The following is a 19071-nucleotide window of genomic DNA, read 5'->3' as shown; positions in this document are numbered from 1 at the left end:
GGACGCGGGTGCTGTACCTGGAGGGGGGCCCTGTACCTGCATGGGGGAGGGGGGTGTTGTACCTGGTGGAGGGGGGAGGGGCAGGGAGGGGTAGGGAGGTGTGGGGGTATCGTGCCTGATGGGGAGGGGATCTTCTGCCAGTGACAGGGAGGAAATTCCCTGTCACTGGTAGCCTTTCTGCCAGAGTTTTTGTGGCAGTGCTACCTGCCGCAGAAATCCTGGTGGAAAGACAGCCTCAAGTGATCCCAGGGGGGGGCACCAGGCTCTGGCCAAAGGAATAATTATGCAGATAACAGTGCTTTGTTTTAAGCAGAAAAATGTTTATTTCATTATTAAACAGGTAACAAGACTTAACTGCACTGATTGCAGGAATAACCTTGCTATTGTTGGAGTGTAGCTTTTATAGTCACAATTAACATGAAATGTTTACGAATTAATGTATAATAATGCTGCATAGAACGTGTGTTTGAAATGTGCCCACAGGGAGTGGCCAGCAATGTATACAATGATTAATTAAACTGACTAATAATGAAATATTAATTTACTAATGTATGATTTTGTATTAGTATTAAGAATTATGGGGGTTATTACAACTTTGGAGGAGGTGTTAATCCGTCCCAAAAGTGACGGTAAAGTGACGGATATACCACCAGCCGTATTACGAGTCCATTATATCCTATGGAACTCGTAATACGGCTGGTGGTATATCCGTCACATTTGGGACGGATTAACACCTCCTCCAAAGTTGTAATAACCCCCTATACGTTAAGGTTTTGCTAATTAATCACTAGGCCTTAGTTAGCATGAGTCGGGCCTAGCTGCCCGGTTTCATATTAAATGTGTTTTCCTAATGTGCAATGTGCTGACTTGCTGAAGGACATGTAGTCGTACTTTTCCAGAAGCTAGAAGATGTGTGTAACCATAGTAGATTCTTTCTCATGAGACTCGACTTGCTCAAGGAGACATTCTTGCAGAATGCAACAGTGTAAATTTGCAACAGGTACAAGGTCGCCTGAACTGGTATAGACAATGAAACTACTGACTGAGCCTGAGAAACTACAAGTTTGTACCTGATCTTCTACCCGTTGGAGACGTCAATTACAAGAGCCAATAAACTACGTGAGAACTGTTATAAGGTGAAAAATGTTATGAGGCGACAAGTAAACCATTGGATGGAGATAGTGGTGCACCAAAACTTGTCCAATTGGAAATCAGGGGACTCTACAAGAAGATCAATATAATTCTTGCACACGAGGAGAAATCAGCCATTATATGCCATTCCAAGCCAATCTATGCCGCCCTTTTGCCCTAGCCAGTGCGTGCCTTTTTGCTATTACCCAGCCACTCTGTCACTCTGCTTAAAGACTTTGCTGATTGACTCTTCGAACTATCCTCACCTTTGCCTTACCCGTTCTATACTTTTGCTCCTTATGAGGGAGGTATTCTCTTTTGCTCGGTCTTGCTGAACTTTGCTGTGTTTCCTGGCTGATGGCGAATCAACCGCTATCCTGAGGACGAAGACTGACTCTGTATGCTGACGCATTGAGGAGGGTAAGTATATGATAATGAAACTGTAATTGTCTATATGCCTTTTCTTTCTAGGTACCAGCTGCTTCTTTTGATAGAGACCATAGTTAGATGTTTTCTAAATTTGTGTTGCTAAATTGTTTTGCATGAAGCCCAACATGCTAATGCTGATTCGAGGTTAGTTAAGGGATTCACTAAACGGATGCAAATAGACAAATGACTGAATCTATGCTTTGTTGAATACTGCACTAATGATACTCTGCTAAAGTTAACTCATGTTGCCGTTGTGCTTTGTTCTTATGTTTATGATTCTTGCTTTGATGAAATCTTATTCAAGTTGCCATATTGTTACCGTGTTAATGGGTTTTCTGGTTTTGAGACTAATAAACTTGCTAGTAGAAGTGTAATTAATAGGGAATAAACATCATAAAATTTGCTAAATCTGGCGTGGTTATTCATGACTGAAAGGTCTTGGTGTGCTTCAATTCTTATTGATGTCATTGATTAATGTGATTGAAATTGCTATTGTGAATATTGATGAGGTTATTGATCTATTGATCGGCATGTTGATTAGTTATCTCGTCTTAAGGTGTCTCCAATCAGGGTTAAAAGATTCATCGGCCTAAAACGAGTCCCAGAGGGAATAAATTATCTAGATTGGGACGCGTTATCACTATACTTTCATCTAATGTTGTGGTAGAATTGGAACGGGCGAGCAGAAAAAAAAAACAATTTCATTAATTACTGTGGTATGAGTATACACAGAAATGGCCCCATATTGCATAGTTTTCTCTAGTGGAGAAGGGCATTCTAGTTCATGTCGTCTAGCTGAAGTTGTGCACATGACTAGTTGATTCTAAAATTAGATATTTTCAATAATCTCTTTAGCATGAGTTTATCTCCAGCAATAGCTCCATATCTCCAGGTGCATTGCTTGTTTGGTGTATTTCGGTACATGTAGCCTAACTGAAGTAGTGGAAATGAATGGGTAAGTGAAACTGTCATGTGATTTGTTAAAAAATAACCCTTTAAGGTGGTGGGCTGTGGCAAGGTCTGTCTGGATTAAAAGATGTTATTGATTTCTGATAACTCATTTAAACCAGTACCTACCAGATAATACCTTCCAGAAGGAGCCCCAGGGGCACAAGCCTCCAAAACAGTCCACATAGGCTCATAAAGCTGAGAAGACTTCACCCCAAAAGATGCCAAGTGGTGAGCTGGGGATAAACTGGAGCGATAGAAGCTGGAGGTGCCGTCGTGAACATTGAAAAAGAAAAGCAAGGCCGGGAGTAGCAGACTACTGGATTGCAGAGGGGAAAAGCAAGGATAAAGGCAAAGGTTCGAGAAGAAGTCCCGAAACAAGGAACGGTAGCGGCTGGTGATGTTTGAAATAGATGGGGCCGCTAAACACTCATTTGCAAACTGTGCGCGCTGGTGGGCGAAGAAAAAATATGAAATTCAAGACAGCTTAAACCTGTTGTTCAATGTTGTACATGTAGATTTCAAAGGCATTTTCTCAAGCTGCCCGTTTAATGGTCTGCATCTTTAATACGTTCTTAATTACAGTCCAGGACCCTTGTCAGTTATAGCTCTATTTTATTAATAAGCACAGGCGCCTTGCTTGTCTGCGGTGCTGGGGATGAGTTGCACACAGCTCAGCTACGGAGTTCCTATATGTTCATGCTCAGTGCCTGGAGAACGAGTGCCCAGCAGAGCATTATCAAAGAAAGCATGGCCAGATATGGGGGCATATTTAAGAGCCCCTAGCGCTATAGAAGGCCAAACACACCACACCATATTTACAAAGTGGCGCAATGTATGCATTGCGCCACTTTGTAACCCTTTTGCTACATTATGCCTGCGCCAGGGGTAATGTATGCAAAGATGGCGTTCCCCTGTTTGGGGGGCCAAAATTATAGCGCAAGGAAGTCTAAGACATTTCCTTGGGCCGTTTTTTTTCAGCACTTATAACACCTGCTCAGAGCTGGCATTATAAGGAGGCTTGCATCGGTTACAATGGGCCTCTGGGTGCTTTGACGCTCAGAATTCAGAATTCTTGATGCTAATCCTGCAAAGCACTGGACAAGCATCAAAAATTCTGATGCTAGTCCTCTAACTACCACCATGGTGTGCTGTAATTTAAATACGGCACACACATGGTGGCGTTAGGGGAGCGCTAAGGGGCACAGGAAAAGTGGGGCTGCACCATTTTTTTTAAATATGCCCCTCAGTGTGCTTTAAAATAAAGCTGTACCATAACTGCCCATGTTCTATGCTCTTCCTGCTCTTGCATTGCCCTGCCTCTCCTCTGTCCGAGCCTGGAGGTTGCTTTTTGCCAAAAGCCCAATGCCAACATAGCTCATATGACATTTAATATATTTAATACCATAAGAGCTGCCCCGGGACTGGATGGACAAGGCAAAACAGTGTCCCTGTGAAAACACAGAGGGATGCATTAGCTGGCCCACCCCCTACGCTCAAGGCAGAGTGGATTTGTACTGAGAAGCCTGAAGTACGCATGACGTCAGAGAGACTGGCCAGTCTGTCACATGCAATTTAAATTATTTTAATTACACAGCACCGAAGCTCTCCATGGCAACACCCATGCCCCCCTCACTCCCTGTTGGCATGTGACATCAGTGAAAGCAAATGCAGCCGAGCCCAGGTGCAGAACGAAGCCGCACCATAAATGAATTTTAATCAAGTAACAGAAAATCATTCAAACAGCTTTTTTTCAAGGAGTTGGCTCAAAGTAGTGTGGCAACACTCTTCTGCGCCTATAGAGGAACCGCCACTGGCAAGGAAACTGAAGAGTAACTACTCGAACCCTAGTGACGCAAGGAGTAGAAAGAGTCACCTCATTTTCTAAACCAGGAAAAAGTGTTGCCTCCATATTGATTGGGCAAGACTTTTAGAAGCATTGCAGGGCAACAACCATATTAGTTTGGGACAGATACTGCCTTCTCCAACAACCACACCAAGGAACCATAGGAGGAGAAGCTGGCCTGTGGCGTAGCATGAGTTGTCTGCCACAAGGCCCCCACAGAGAAGAATGCCGCAAGAGGGGACAACAGTGCCAGGTTGTTCACTGCCAGGTGAATCATAAAGGGGAATGTGGTTACCTACCATACAAAGAAAGAAAGGCGTCTTGTCTGCTTAAGACAAGCGGAATAGCTGCTGATATGGGAATTGCTGTAGCACTGTGGCAGTAACCCCCTCCTCTCTAAAATATTCAGGTTTATCTGGAAATTTTCTGAAGAATTGACGTATCAGCACTGCGGCATGAACAGATGCGGAAACTTCCCAGGCTCTTGTGCTAGCCAGATAGCCTTTCCAACGAACCAAAAGCTACAGCTTCTTTCTAAAGATCTGAGAATAACAAATGTATTGCACTCCAAACTCTGGCACATTGTTCACCAAGACTGGTAGAGGCAAAGAAAAAATGGTGAAGAAGAATACAAGTGATAGGATGAATGATTTGAATGGCTCTATGGAACCAAATTTACATTTATTTAAAGAAAGATCAGAAAGTAGACTTTGAAGACAACCAGAGCTTATCTCTTCTCTTATAAAAAGGAGAAAAATTGTGATGGACATTGGCATAATATGTAATCCTCTCTCTGGAATCTTAAAAGTTAGATTGAATTTTACATGTCACAATTTGCAACTGTTTGACGAAACTGTGGCCAGCAGCCACCATATTTACATCTTGAAACCCAGACGGAAAAAGTTCTAGGGTGAACACCTTAAAAAAAAAATAATGGCGAGGTCTGCAAATGAAACTATTGGAAAATATATGCCAGATCCATGAATGATAACCAATCACTTTGGGTAGAATTACAAAAGCATTGAAGATATTGCTCTGACCCCTGGTTCAGTTGATCAGTCTGACCATTGGATAAATGAAAGCATTTCTCCTTGCTGCGCAAGCTAACGCCACCCCTGGGAAGGTATTAGATTTTGGTACTGCCGCATATGTATGATTCTTTGTAAATCTGGGGCACCGTTAAAATGGAAGGTGTATTGCTGTGGAACACCCACAGCAACACCCATTGCTCGCCCCTTCCACGCAAAGTGCTGCGTGTGAAGGGGTGGTATTTACAAGGTGGCATTAAGCCACAAAAAGTAGCTTAAAGCCACATTATAAATACAGCGCACCACACAGCACCACCGGAGCGTCACATAAAGTGATGCTCCAGTAGCACCAGGGCCCTGTAAATCTGGCCCAATGTAGTTGAATTGGCCCAAAGTATTTGCTGTGACTGCTATTTGGAAGAATTTTCATCCATCCATTTTTTTGCTGCCTTTCTTTATTGGACATATCAGAGAATTAAACAGGGCAAAATCTAATATGTGGTTAAGGTCCTAAGAGCTAGATGTACGAAGCATTTTACAAGTCGCAAAGGGGCCGATTCTCGGCCTGTTTGCGATTTGAAAAATGCTTTTTGGGATGTACAAAGTCGAAACTGCGATTCAGTAATTTGTTACCGAATCACAGTTTGGGTTTTGCTTTTCGGTATTAGGAAGGGGTGGGTCAAGGGCGTCCCTTCCTAATACCGAATCCAAACGGTGTGAATGTTTGCTTTGTGACCCCGAATGCAGTCTCAAAACAATCGCAGTTAGCACCAGTTTCAAATGGGTGCTAACCCATTCGCAAACGGGAAGCGGTCCCCATTGGACCCCTTCCCCTTTGTGAATGGAGGCAAAAATATTTTTTCAAAGCAGGCAGTGGTCCCACGGACCACTGCTGCAAATGAAAATAAAATTTTTCATTCTTGATTTTGAAATTCATCTCGTTTTCCTTTACTTTATTTAAAAGCAGTCACAGACATGGTGGTCTGCTGTCTCCAGCAGGTCACCGTCCCTGTGAGGGTGGCCATTCCCAATGGGGTTTAAAAATTGCGACCTACCTCATGAATATTCATGAGGTAGGTCATTTGACACCCCATTGGGAATCCCAAACAGTGTAAAGTACGCTGTTGTACATCCGGTTTTGCGAGTCGCAGTTTGCGAGTCGCAAAACTGGATCTTTGTACATGTGGCTCTTAGTTTCTAGATCCGTGTAAAATATATTCATAGATTGAAAGCTCAAGCAGTTAAAGCACACAATAGTCACACAGCATCACACCGTCTGCAGCTCAGTGTCAAAATGTGTCAACATTTTTTCTCACCACTAATGTTTGCTTCGTAGATCACTTGAGATTCAATTAAATGACAGCAGCATCTCAAGCAAACAGTGATTACATTGATTGGCCATTTCTATTTTGTATCATTTTCGTTTTCGTGCTGCTGTGTAGGAGCTTTTTCTCCCAATGGTCTCGACCTTTCTGATCTTAAAGACGCAAAATTAAATTAAACAAGTAACAAAAGATCCGTAGAGACCTTTCCTGCTGGATAACACATGCAAAAGAAGCCAGTGAGCAGGCACGAGGAGCAGCTAACCGCATTAGCTGGGAAAGCTTGCAAGCCAAGGAAACTCCAGAGTGTGAATCCTCAGTGCAGTCACAGTGCATACATAGAATGTTGATGAACGTCTGTTTCAGAGTCTGAGGTCTTTTCTGTGGTCCTGATGCAGCCAATGGTTACTGGCCACTGCCCAGCTATGGGTAAGGGCTCTTACTTCTTGTAAGAAACTGTGCCATTACCTTCAAAGGATGCAAGTCCTTCACAAGTGAAACATTGGCAGCTGCCTTTTTACTGAGAGCTAAGTACCCCATTTTAGCACGTGACTCTCTCAGGGTAGTGAAGCAGGGCAGATGTGGGCTAGTAACCACAGATTTCTGGTACACAGCAACACTACTCAGTAAGTTACTGCCACTCAGTGCTTTATCTATAAAATGTAAAAGTGTTTCTTTTACACACACTCTACTAAATTCTATGCATTAACTACAAATATATACCATAAAGCAGATGGAAATAGATTTGGTAACGCAGTTGTTTCACATGACACCGCCAGTGGTGCTCCATGACCGCAATACCATCCACCTATAGTAGATGCAATATAACGATATAAAGGTGTATCACTATCATTAAGGCAGACCTTCTGGATTTGTCAGGGGGTCACAACATTAGTAAAAGCAGCAGCATGTAAAAGCAGCAACAAGCCATTTACCTCTGTGGCACCACTGAATTCAATGGGACAATAACAATATGCAATACATGTTATAACTCACCACTGAAGTCTGCCACAAGCACAGGCAAGAGAGGACAACATTGCCCTACCTCAGGCGGGAGCAACTGAATTGCTACAGCACAAGGTAGCAGAAGGGAAGAGTGATGCTGACAATCCAGCAAAGGTGTGGGAGGGAGCTTTTGGGCCCCTCTGTCCCTGAACATGAGAGACCTGTCTGTCTCTGCCCCGGGTTGAGCCTGGAAACCCGTAAACTGACAAGGAGATATGGCACGAGGCCCATAAAAAAACAAAGTGGAGGAGCCCTCTCAATGAATATTCATGGTCTAGGACCGAGAGTGCTACATAAGCCCTTGCAAGGGCTTTCCAGTGGAACCTTGCTTCCTTATGGTGCGAAACAGAGTACAGGGATGCCATCAATGTTTTGGAAACGTGTTGTGGGGATTACATGGAGTGTAGCAGACCCCAGCGGTTGCCCCCACAAAAGTAGTTCTAAGTCTCATTCATGCCCTTGCTAGAGGGTTGGCCTAATTTTAAGAACTCCCGGAGCTGGATCTCTTTCGCTCACATGCTCTGGACTGTGGCGACCCCTGTTGACTCTTGTTGAAGGGCCATATTTGGCCTCTTGATTGCTACTGATCCCCGCAGTAGTTGAATGCCACTTTACTGATGCTGATTTTTTCTTCTTTAATAAAGCATCTTCATTTGATAACATCCAGCTCTTCCTTCTTGTTTGTCTCATGAAATACATGGAAAAATGTTCATGTTCTTGGCTTCTTTCTGCAGATTCTCCATACGTTTCTTTCTAAAGAGTTCCAAATGGCCATAGCTTAGGCTGTTTTCTTTCACTTCATTCATCATCCCTCTTCCCTGTTTCTGTGTTTCACTTATTTTGTTCAAGCCGATGCTCAGCATGTCTCTCGGTTTTTAAGGCCTGGGTGGACTCCTGTTGTCTCAGTCAAGTTCCCTCTGAAATTCTATTTTGTCTTCTTTTTAGCCTTAAATATTATTCCTGTTGAATGGAGGATCCCGATCTTCTCAGTTAATCAACTATCATGAATACAATTTTGTGTTACATATATGCCTGCTGCTTCAAGCTTTACAAGTGATAATTTATCTCTACCCTGAAATTTCTACCTTAACCTAGCCTTTTCCTCACTTGGATGCTTGTATTTTATTGTCTTATTTATCCTCTCAGATATCTTCACACATATAACCACTTCACTGTCTCCCTATATTGTACTTTTTTCATTTCTATTGTCTATCTTGCCCATACATGTTTAAGTAGGAGTTGGCAAAAATGTTATCTAGCCTGCAGAATTGGGTGTGAACAACATTTGCATATGTGAATATGCAAAGTGTCTGAGGTTTGCCAATTTTAACTTGGAGTGATGTTTTCCGGACAGTAATTTGCCACTAATTTGTAGGTGAGAATAGAGATTTTCATTGTTTGTTCAGAGGAAAGCATGGTTCTATTCAAGGCCAGGGGTGGAAGTAATATTTCCTACATAAATATGTTTTTTTGGGTTAAATTCCTGAAACATTTTACTTTTTGAACAATTATTTCACATTTGCCTGCCTAAAAAAACAGAAATGGGCAAAGTTTAAAAACTATGCCTACTTTTACTTTTCATTGTTACTGTGCCCCTAGTTATGTTTGCTCATCAATCTCCCTTCTTCAACCATTATGTTCTAAATCCTGCTCAGCATACGCAATCTAAATTCATATAATTCTGTCTTTCTCTTCACCCCTCAAGTAGGCTTTGACACTATTTTGAAATTAATCTGCAAAGAATATTTAAAATACCCAGGCCCATATTTATACTTTTTGACACACAACTGCGCCAACGCAGTTGTGCGGCAAAAATTTTACCGCCGGCTAACGCCATTCCAAAGCGCCATGCGGGCGCCTTATTTATTGAATGACGTTAGCCGGCGCTGCGGACTGGTGTGCGTAAAAAAAAATGACTCACACCAGTCAGCGCCGGCGTGGGGGAAAATGGAGGTTGGGCGTCAAAAAATGGGGCAAGTCAGGTCTGAGGCAAAATTCAGGCCTCAACCCGATTTGCGCCATTTTTTTTGACGCCCAACCTCCATTGACATGACTCCTGTCTTAGCAAAGACAGGAGTCATGCCCCCTTGCCCAATGGCCATGCCCAGGGGACTTATGTCCCCTGGGCATGGTCATTGGGCATAGTGGCATGTAGGGGGGCCCAAATTTGGCCCCCCTATGCCACAAAAAAAAACGAAAAAAAATACTTACCCCAACTTACCTCAACTTCCCTGGGATGGGTCCCTCCATCCTTGGGTGTCCTCCTGGGGTGGGCAAGGGTGGCAGGGGGTGTCCCTGGGGGCATGGGAGGGCACCTCTGGGCTTCTTCTGAGCCCTCAGGTGCCTTAACGCCTGCCCTGACCCAGGCGTTAAAAAACGGCGCCCATCAGGCTGGGCGCCGTTTTTTAAGGCCTGCCCCCTCCTGTGCGTCAAAATGGCGTCAGAGTATAAATATGGGGCACAGGCCTTAAAGTCATTTTTTGGAAGGGAACGCCTACTTTGCATATAATTAACGCAAGGCTGGTTCCCCCTTCCAAAAAATGATGCACATGGTGAAACTTTGACGCCCGCAGGGTCAGACGTCAAAGTATAAATATGGGGCAGGGTTTGCGCCAATAGTGCGTCAAAACTTTTTAAGCACATTCGGCGCAAACAGAGTATAACTATGCCCCCCAGTGTCTCTTGAAAGCACGTTGCATAGTCTCATAGTCATTCTCTGACAAATATGTACTTCTCTTGAGTAAATTTACTATTTTCTAAAACAATGCATCTGTAGACTAAGGGGCCTGTTCACAAAAGCCATGCTGGAGAAGGTAGAGCAGTACTGCTTTATGAACTCCGAAATGCAATTCACAAACCTCAGGTCAGAGACCTCTGCCTCCGCTTCTACTTTGTTTTCTGTATCGAGGTCTCCGCCCCAGTATCAGAGTTCTTTACACTCCCAGTGTAAGAAATTGGAGTATTATTTGAGCTGGGTGAGAACCCACCTCAAATAATGATCACGGTCCTGGTCAGAGTGAACCACAAAAGTGACTAAACAAACCTGCGCTTATGCCTCTGGCAGCTTGACACATAGGCAGGCAAGCTTAACTCAGAGGCAATTTGTAGAGTATTTATGCATTACTCAAACAGTGCTAAAGTGAAAACACAAATCATGAAAAATCCCAAACTAATTTTAAAAAATAGAGTACATTTTAATAAATAAAATTACACCAAAATGCCAAATTCCAATAAGAACAGGAAATATAAATTTATAAAGTTTGAGTTAAAAATCAAGCCGAAAAGCACCAACCATGGTTTTCTGGTCACGCTTGATTGTGTCAAAATCAGAAGATCAGACTAACTATGATAGAACACAGGCCAGATACAGGGTCCAGGTTCATCCCTGTAGAAAGGTTACCTTCTGACTTTCTGAGTTCAGACTTAGAACCTTTTCTGGAAGTTAGATCTCCTTCAGCAGAGCAAACCAGAAATTGGAATCTGAATTGACATTGACCTCTTCCACTTAACTACAGTCCCGGTCTCCCACCGGTTCTCTGAAGAAAATGCTCGCAAAAAGTTTCTAAGTCCCACCATTTACAGTGTGGGAAGAAGCAATACACTTTAATGCCCATCAAGGGTCCATGATCTGAGTGGTATGACTTGGGGGTTAGGACTCACTCCAGCAGAGACCAGCAGCAGGGCCCATGGCAGATCCAGCTGGAACTGGTCAGTTTGGCAGTTGCAGGGAGAGAGGCCTTTGGAAGCTTGATGTGCCCTAGGTCCAGTCTTCCTTCAGGTTCTTCAAACAGCAGGGCAGCCCTTCTACTAATACACACAGGTCCAGGACTGTTCTGAGAAGAGATCGATAGGGGTATGCCCAGTGCCAGCCTGAGGGTGGAGGACAATCCATTGTCCACCCCCTAAATCAGTTCTGGTCAGCTTCTCTACCCCGTCTGATTTTGGTTTCAGTTTGACTAGGGAGCAACGGACAGGCAGGCCCAGGTGCGAGATGAATCTCCCAGTGACAAAGTAGGCCTCTTTGAAGTCAGGAAGGGGCTGGGTGCCACCGTTCAAGCTATCCTTTAAAGCTCAGGCAGCGGCTGGATACAGTCTGCAGGCTAGCCTGGTCAGGATAACACTCCAGGGGAGCCATCAGGGGTTGGTGATACTATACATTTGCAGAAAGGCATATATGGCTTCAGCAGGATTTTTTTTTTTTTTTAAAGTGTAATTTCCAAAGCAGTACGATAACATCTGTTTTTACCATTAAGTTGGATCTTAAATTACTATTCAATGAGTCCTTGAATCACGTTTGTAGCTGCTCCCACACTTAGGTTCAACATTCTAAGTTGTTTTAATGTAATCCAGTGTATTCCTCTGGGAACGTCAGCCTTGCTACAGTGTAAAATGAATTTGTTTTTTTCACTTCTAGGACATGTAAAATCTTAAATATAAATGCCTTACGTTCAAATACCATTCACCCTGCACTATAGGCATTCAGAGCCTACCTTAGGGGAGATTTATAATTACTGAAAAGAAAGGTTTAGGCCTGGCAAAATGTTGATTTTGCCAGACTGAAATGGCAGTCTAAAACTGCACAAACTGGCTTCAGGGGCAGGCCTAAGACATGTTTTACAATGTTGCTTTAGTGCATGGGCACTCATAAACATGTTCCCAGGGGCCAAAAGGTGTGGTCTATGATGTGTCTGGGGGCCGCATGGATGCCAGTGGGGTGTCGTCGAGCCAGGGGCAGGGTTGTGGGGGGGCATTGGTGGTAAGGTGGGTGTAGGGGAAGCAAACCTCATACATGTAGTTGCTGAACGGCACAATGTGAAACCAGAAAACTTGGGATTAATCCCAGCTTCCCCACTTTACCAAACTATGTGATCCTAGGCAATAGTTTTATTTCACTTCCCTTTAACATCACATAAACAGAACCTGAAAAATACATGAATTCAGGATGTCTGCTGTACAAAACCTTCTCCTATGTTTGATTAAAAAAACTATAATGTTTTACTTGTATAATAGGAACCCAGGTCACCCAAAAAGCGCACATAACAACCTACTTGCCACATTTCACTATTGGCATTGTTGTCAGGGTAGGGGGAAGAATTGCTTTTACTAAATTCATGTTTAAAAACGATCACTTTTGCAATATGAATTTTCAATGTGCTGATATAATCTGATGTTCTAAAGTGAAAAGGTTCTGCATGTTAATTGAATACACTTTTTGAATTTTGAAGAGACTTTATCATATGTTTACACTTTTCTGTAAGATGGCTTTAAAAATAAAGGTGCTCCTAAGGTTAAGTGATGCAGGACTCAACAGTTACTTCTTTTCTTTAACATTAATTATCCTTTAAATAAATGCTTGCCTGTTTCTGTAACATCGTTTTGATTGTTAGCATCTCTCTGAGTACGCAGCTTCAGAATGATGCTGTACACCAGGGGACATGTAAATGTCAGGAGGGCCGCATGCTGCTCCCGGGCCATACTTTGAGTATCAGTGCTATAGGACAACTGCGAATTATGGGAAAATGTTTTATTATCACCATCACGGATATAATCTTCTGCACTGAGTTGGTACCCAAAGATTAGTTTATAATTACACACTATGGGAAAATTGTCTGAGTCCACCAGTGGGGATTTCCAAAACATACGTAGACAAGTTTGCATATTTTACTGGGCATTATGCTTAGAATACTGAACGTTATTATTTCAAATTAAATCCCTCTAAAGTGAGAAAATTATTGCTGACTGACTCCAAATTGATTTATTCAGATTCTGTCATTTCCAAGCTAGTCCTTGAGGGCTATGAGTTTTGGAAAAAATGATTGATTTAAAGAGTGTGTGGGGAACATGAGATTGACAAATACAGGGTAGGGAAGCTTTAGTTAGAGCATGACTTATTTCGTTACAAATGATATTTTTAAATGACAGTGCAGCAAACAACTTGCCTTGAGTTAGCAAAAATAAAAGAACTGAACCCGCTCAGTCACAATTGGCAAAAGACTTTAAATGCCACAGAAGAGCTCAATAGTTCAGGCAGAACGGCACCTTTAACTCATCACTTTCAGTGGTTCCTGAAAAAAGAATGGCAGCTCCATTTTTGGGAGCCATGGCAAGGAATGAGATAATAGTGCCTACGCATCCGCATTATTTAGACATGGAATTTAAAATGTTATCATTAATATGTGTTTTTTGTAGAAAACAGATATCATCCTTGAAGCTCCACAAATAATCTAAAATTGTACGTCTCTTGACAGGGCGTTTTCGCTCAAACCTCTAACATTAAGTGAAACAACTTTTATTATGGCTCTCATTACAACATTGGTGGTAAATCCCACTTACCGCCGTGCAGAAGACCGCCAACACACTGCCGTAGCCGCGGAATTCCGCTACAGCTATTATGACCCACAGCGCAGAATCTGCCAAAATCTAGACACCCACACAAGTCCGCCACACCAAAGGTCAGTGATAAACTGGTGAAAACAAAACCTCCACCGTCACGCCAACAGGAATACGCCCACACTATCACAACCCACGAATCCACGCGGCGGTCTTTCAACCGCAGTATTCCATTGGCGGTACACACCGCCGCGCTCAAAATACACACACTTTTACAAAACACTACCACATTGGACAAATCGAAATACACACACCTGAAACACATACACACACCACTCCCACACACCCAATACAATATAAAACACACACCCACATTACCCACAAACCCTTACAACGAACAATTTGGAAGAAGCAGAGAGACAGCAAAGCAAAGACCACACCAGCATACAGAGGCACACAACACCATCACACATACACATCCACGCACAAAACACCACACATCCCTAAACATCACCCCACACATCACAGCACACACCACCTAACACATCACCTATACCACCCTATGGCACCGCAAAGACACCCCAGGTTTTCTGAGGAGGAGCTCAGGGTCATGGTGGAGGAAATCATCTGGGTAGAGCCTCAGCTATTAGGATCACAGGTGCAGCACACCTCCATAGCTAGGAAGATGGAGCTATAGTGCAGAATCGTGGACAGGGTCAACGCAGTGGGACAGCAGCCAAGAACACAGGATGACATCAGGAAGAGATGGAACGACCTACGGGGGAAGGTGCGTACCGTGGTCTCAAGATACCACATTGCAGTCCAGAGGACTGGTGGCGGACCCCCACCTCCTCCCCCACAATTAACAACATGGGAGGACCAGGTCTTGGCTATACTGCATCCTGAGGGCCTCGCAGGAGTAGCTGGAGGAATGGACTCTGGTAAGTCAAATCTTTAACTACCATATCAGCGTGTGCCCCGTGGCCGCTCACCAGGAGGGTGAGCATCTCCTTCGCCCCAGGCACCTCAGGCCCTGCCCCAGTCAGCCCTGCTGCCCTCAGTGAGGAGGCCATTGACCTTCTGAAATCCCTCACTGTTGGGCAGTCTACCATTCTGAATGCCATCCAGGGTGTAGAGAGGCAGTTGCAACAAACTCCATACAGGGTTTTTGAGCAAGCCAACTGGACCCATGTTACGTTACCACACAGCAGTCTGACATTGTCATAACATACAATGTGGGCAAACTGTGTCAGCAATGGTTACACTCTTCCACATTCACAGCTGTAAAAGAACACCTTAGTCTTCTCTCAGACGATGTAGACATACAAAATTTCTTGTTAGGTCCTAGAAAGCCATGCTCAAAATGTTTCTTATATGCACTATATAATTAAATATGGAAGCTTTCACAAATGGGAGCTGCAGCCCGTTTAAGGCAGATTGATGAGGAAAACATGGAGAAGGCTCTAGCTGCTGTCGATAATGGTATGACTACATTGTCCAACCAAATTTATGCACTAAATAACATCAGGTCATTTGTAATTGATAACATTCAAAATGACTTGTTACTTTTACACCATGTACAGTGTCAACTTAGGTCCATTATGTAGTTTAGTTGGACGGTACAAGTTCTTAAATGTGGCTATGTGCACTGGAAGCATGTTAACTCTAAAGAGTTATTTGTAGCATTTCATTTAACACGACAACAGAAGATAATGGCTAAGAATGAGGCTAGTTTCAACTAGCTTAACATTGAAAAGTTACAAAAGCAACCTTTTACTGGGGTGGAGATTCCATCATCAGGATGGTTAATACATGGAGTTATTAATCTGCCTATTTCAACATTCCAATTCACTTTGTGTTTAAAACATTTTCCTATAGACAGATTTGAGCAATTAGAAGACAGTTACTTTCACGAGGTATGGGAGTTATTTTTCAATTACAGATGTCTGAATGATGAGACAGAGGTCTTTCTTAGCAGAAGCGAATGTGAAACTTCTGTAAGTAATTCTATGATTTGTAAACAGGTGTCCCCTTGCACGGCACATGTAATGCGGGCGTTGCAAACTCGGCTTGTAATCTGAAGGGTAATGCTGTTGCTTTGATTTGCCCAGTGTTTCAATTGCTTTTGAACTGAAGTTATTTAGTGCTGAGTGATGAAGGCTGTTGTGGTATAAAACCTGAAGTCGCCTACAAAATTTTGCTTTCTCAAATGGAAATTTGCTGCAGCAATGTTTAACTCCCCACCAGTCGCAGCTCCCGATAACAAGAAGGGGCGGGGCAGCGCATGCGCGTGGGGGTTGTAAGTAAAAAATAAATAACAAGACTTACCTTCTCCACCTTCTCCACTTACCTTCTGTCTGTCAGTGCTCCAGACCAGGCAGGCAGGCACAGGCTCCCAGCCAGCCCTGTGGCCAATCCTGATGCTGCTCAAAGCAGCGTCAGGATTGGCTGATAGCACCCAGCCAGGGTGCTCCCAGGCAGACTGGGAGCCTGTGCAGGCTCTCTCAAGCCCAGCAACTGTGTTGCCGGGCTAGAGAGAGCCTACTGCGCATGTATGTTTGGCCGACCTGAGACGGCCGGCCAAACATACATACCCTCTCGCTGCTCTTCACCCTGTGGCCCCAAACAAGGTTTATTATCCTTTTCTTTTACAGGTTTTGCAACTGCCGCTGCTGGCGGGGGGAGGGGTGACGATCCTCCGCCCTAGTGGAGGAGCCACCCCTGCGCCCCACCATGCATGAGAAAAAAGTAGCAAAATTGTGGCCTCACGTTGCTACTTCAAATGTATATTTTGACAAGCTGAGCACACTGACAAAAACATGTGGCTCTTACATCAGCCCGAGAAACCTATTAATGACAAGTGGCAAGGTCATCTGCAGAGATACAGTCCCTATTAAATTCCAACTTCCTCAAACATTGTGGTGATTTGTTGAGCAGGATAAGATTTTTAATGCATCTGACTCTGCTGGGATTGTGCATCTTTTTAAGTCTGTTGGTTCTGGATTCATCAACGCTTTCCAGACCGTGTTCAGAGTTATACCTTCAGCTATCCACTAACTTTTTTCAAGTCGTTTTGGTGGATTCTCAATAACTTTGGCATTAATTGGCAGTATTCTGCAGTTGCTATTTTGAATTTACAATGGATGCCCAGCTCAACAAAGTGGAGAGATGGAGCTCCCACCAGCCCAACTATGTTGTGAATGCATAATGCAGTATTTTGGAGCATCACTGATGGAGGAACTTCAATTGAATTGGTCGCTGTAATTCAGACCGGTTCCCACCTGCATGCAGTCAATTTTCCATTGCCTGTGGTGCTTCTACACATGTGCATCAGAGGTGTGTCTTGCTGTACAGTTTGTACCTTCTTCGGGCACTGATATGTTAATGTTTTTGTTGAGCTTGTACCTTCTTTGGGCACTGATATGGTAATGTTCTTGCTGAGGGTTCATTGCCGGACATGCCCACTGAGATTGAGGTTGTTGCAGGATTCATCCTATGAGCTGGCCATTGTGGATGTCACGGCTCCCTGTGTTTCTACATCTCGTACTGCACACAAAGCAACCTCCTCGTCCGGACCTGTGGCTGTGGCACCTGAACATGCGTGCTCCATAGGTTTTACATCTAATGAGCTGGTCAACTAATCGCCTGCTAAGTGGGGTCCTTCCTGGCTTCAGTTTCCATTGATAACATCGGAGATTTCCTGGAGTATCATGACTATTGGTAAATTTGACCCTTGGCATTTGGATTCAAATTCTAAATTGTTCTTTTTATTTGGCCCACCTCTCGGCCTGATTTGCTTATCAACTTCGACATTTTTATCTCTTTTATGTATATTTTAGTGGCCTTTTAGTATCATTGTTTTAAATCTAGCTATTTAGGTCTTGGGCCCTGCACTCTTGTCCCGACAATGGGGAGGGTTTTGTGGGTTCATTTTCAGCACCTTGCTTGGGCACATTTATTTTACCTTAGCCTGCGGCCTGTGCGCTTATACCCAGTGATTTCATATATTTGTTTTATTTCATTTTAGCATGGCTTGTTTCTAGAGGGGATGTTTTATTTTTAAATCAACTGCTTTTCTGCGTAAGCAGTGTTGTTAGTTCCTTTGCAAGACATTTCATCCTGTGCCTCTGCTCAAGGCTGTATATGATAGTTAATCTAGTATTACTGCCACAAGAGTGCAAAGGCAGCCTTCTACACTTAGACACATTATCACATCAAGCCTGTTCTAAGAACACAACATGTTTTGCTATAAAAAATATCACACAGGCCCAAAGAGGTTAGAGAGGTCATTCAAGCCAGAGGAGCCATCCTATGCTGTCTGTCACTTGACAGCTTTGCTGATCCAGGCCTTGTCTCTACATCTAACCAAGCAGACAGCCAACAGACCCCTGTTCTCAGGTATGGGGGTGGGTATGGGGGTGGGGATTCGTTCCATGAACTAGTATGGGCAGAAAGGGCTATCAGTGCTGTGCTTTAGCAAAGAGGCTAGGAGTGTAGGTAGAAATTCTTAGACACATGTTTATTCCAGGATATTGGGATTGTTCATCTGTTTTTCACTAATGGTCACAATTCTAACTATGATATGTTTCACTCTCCCAATAATCTCAGCTCATGTCTTTTATTATAGAATGCAGTCTTTTCAATAAAAGCATCAAAAACTGTCCTGCATCTCTTTGTCTGCTTTTGCTAGTGTGAAACTTGTGCAAATGAGAGAAAGAGACAGGATCTGCCAACCAGGACTTCCTTGAGGACTCAGAGTGTCATGTTTTCTAGGTGGCCACAAATCACCTTTACCCTCTAGGTTTTGGTGAGTGCAGCTTACTAACCGAAAAGGTTAGGTGACAGCCTCCAGCCAGTGAGGGAACGACTCAGTCACCCGCACATGGTGGTGCTGCCATCCGAAACCAGTATTCTTACCCCCAAGGTAAGAGTCCTGTGACAGTACTACATAATTGCTACAACTGGGCTGCAGCACTCATTGTGCCACCTACTAAAGCACTGATACACAAAGTACGGCCCCCGGGCCGCATGG

This window comes from Pleurodeles waltl, chromosome 1_2 (genome assembly GCF_031143425.1).
Source record: "Pleurodeles waltl isolate 20211129_DDA chromosome 1_2, aPleWal1.hap1.20221129, whole genome shotgun sequence".
Taxonomy (NCBI): Eukaryota; Metazoa; Chordata; class Amphibia; order Caudata; family Salamandridae; genus Pleurodeles; species Pleurodeles waltl.
The sequence above is the reverse complement of the archived record's forward strand: the minus strand, read 5'-3'. Positions refer to the sequence as shown.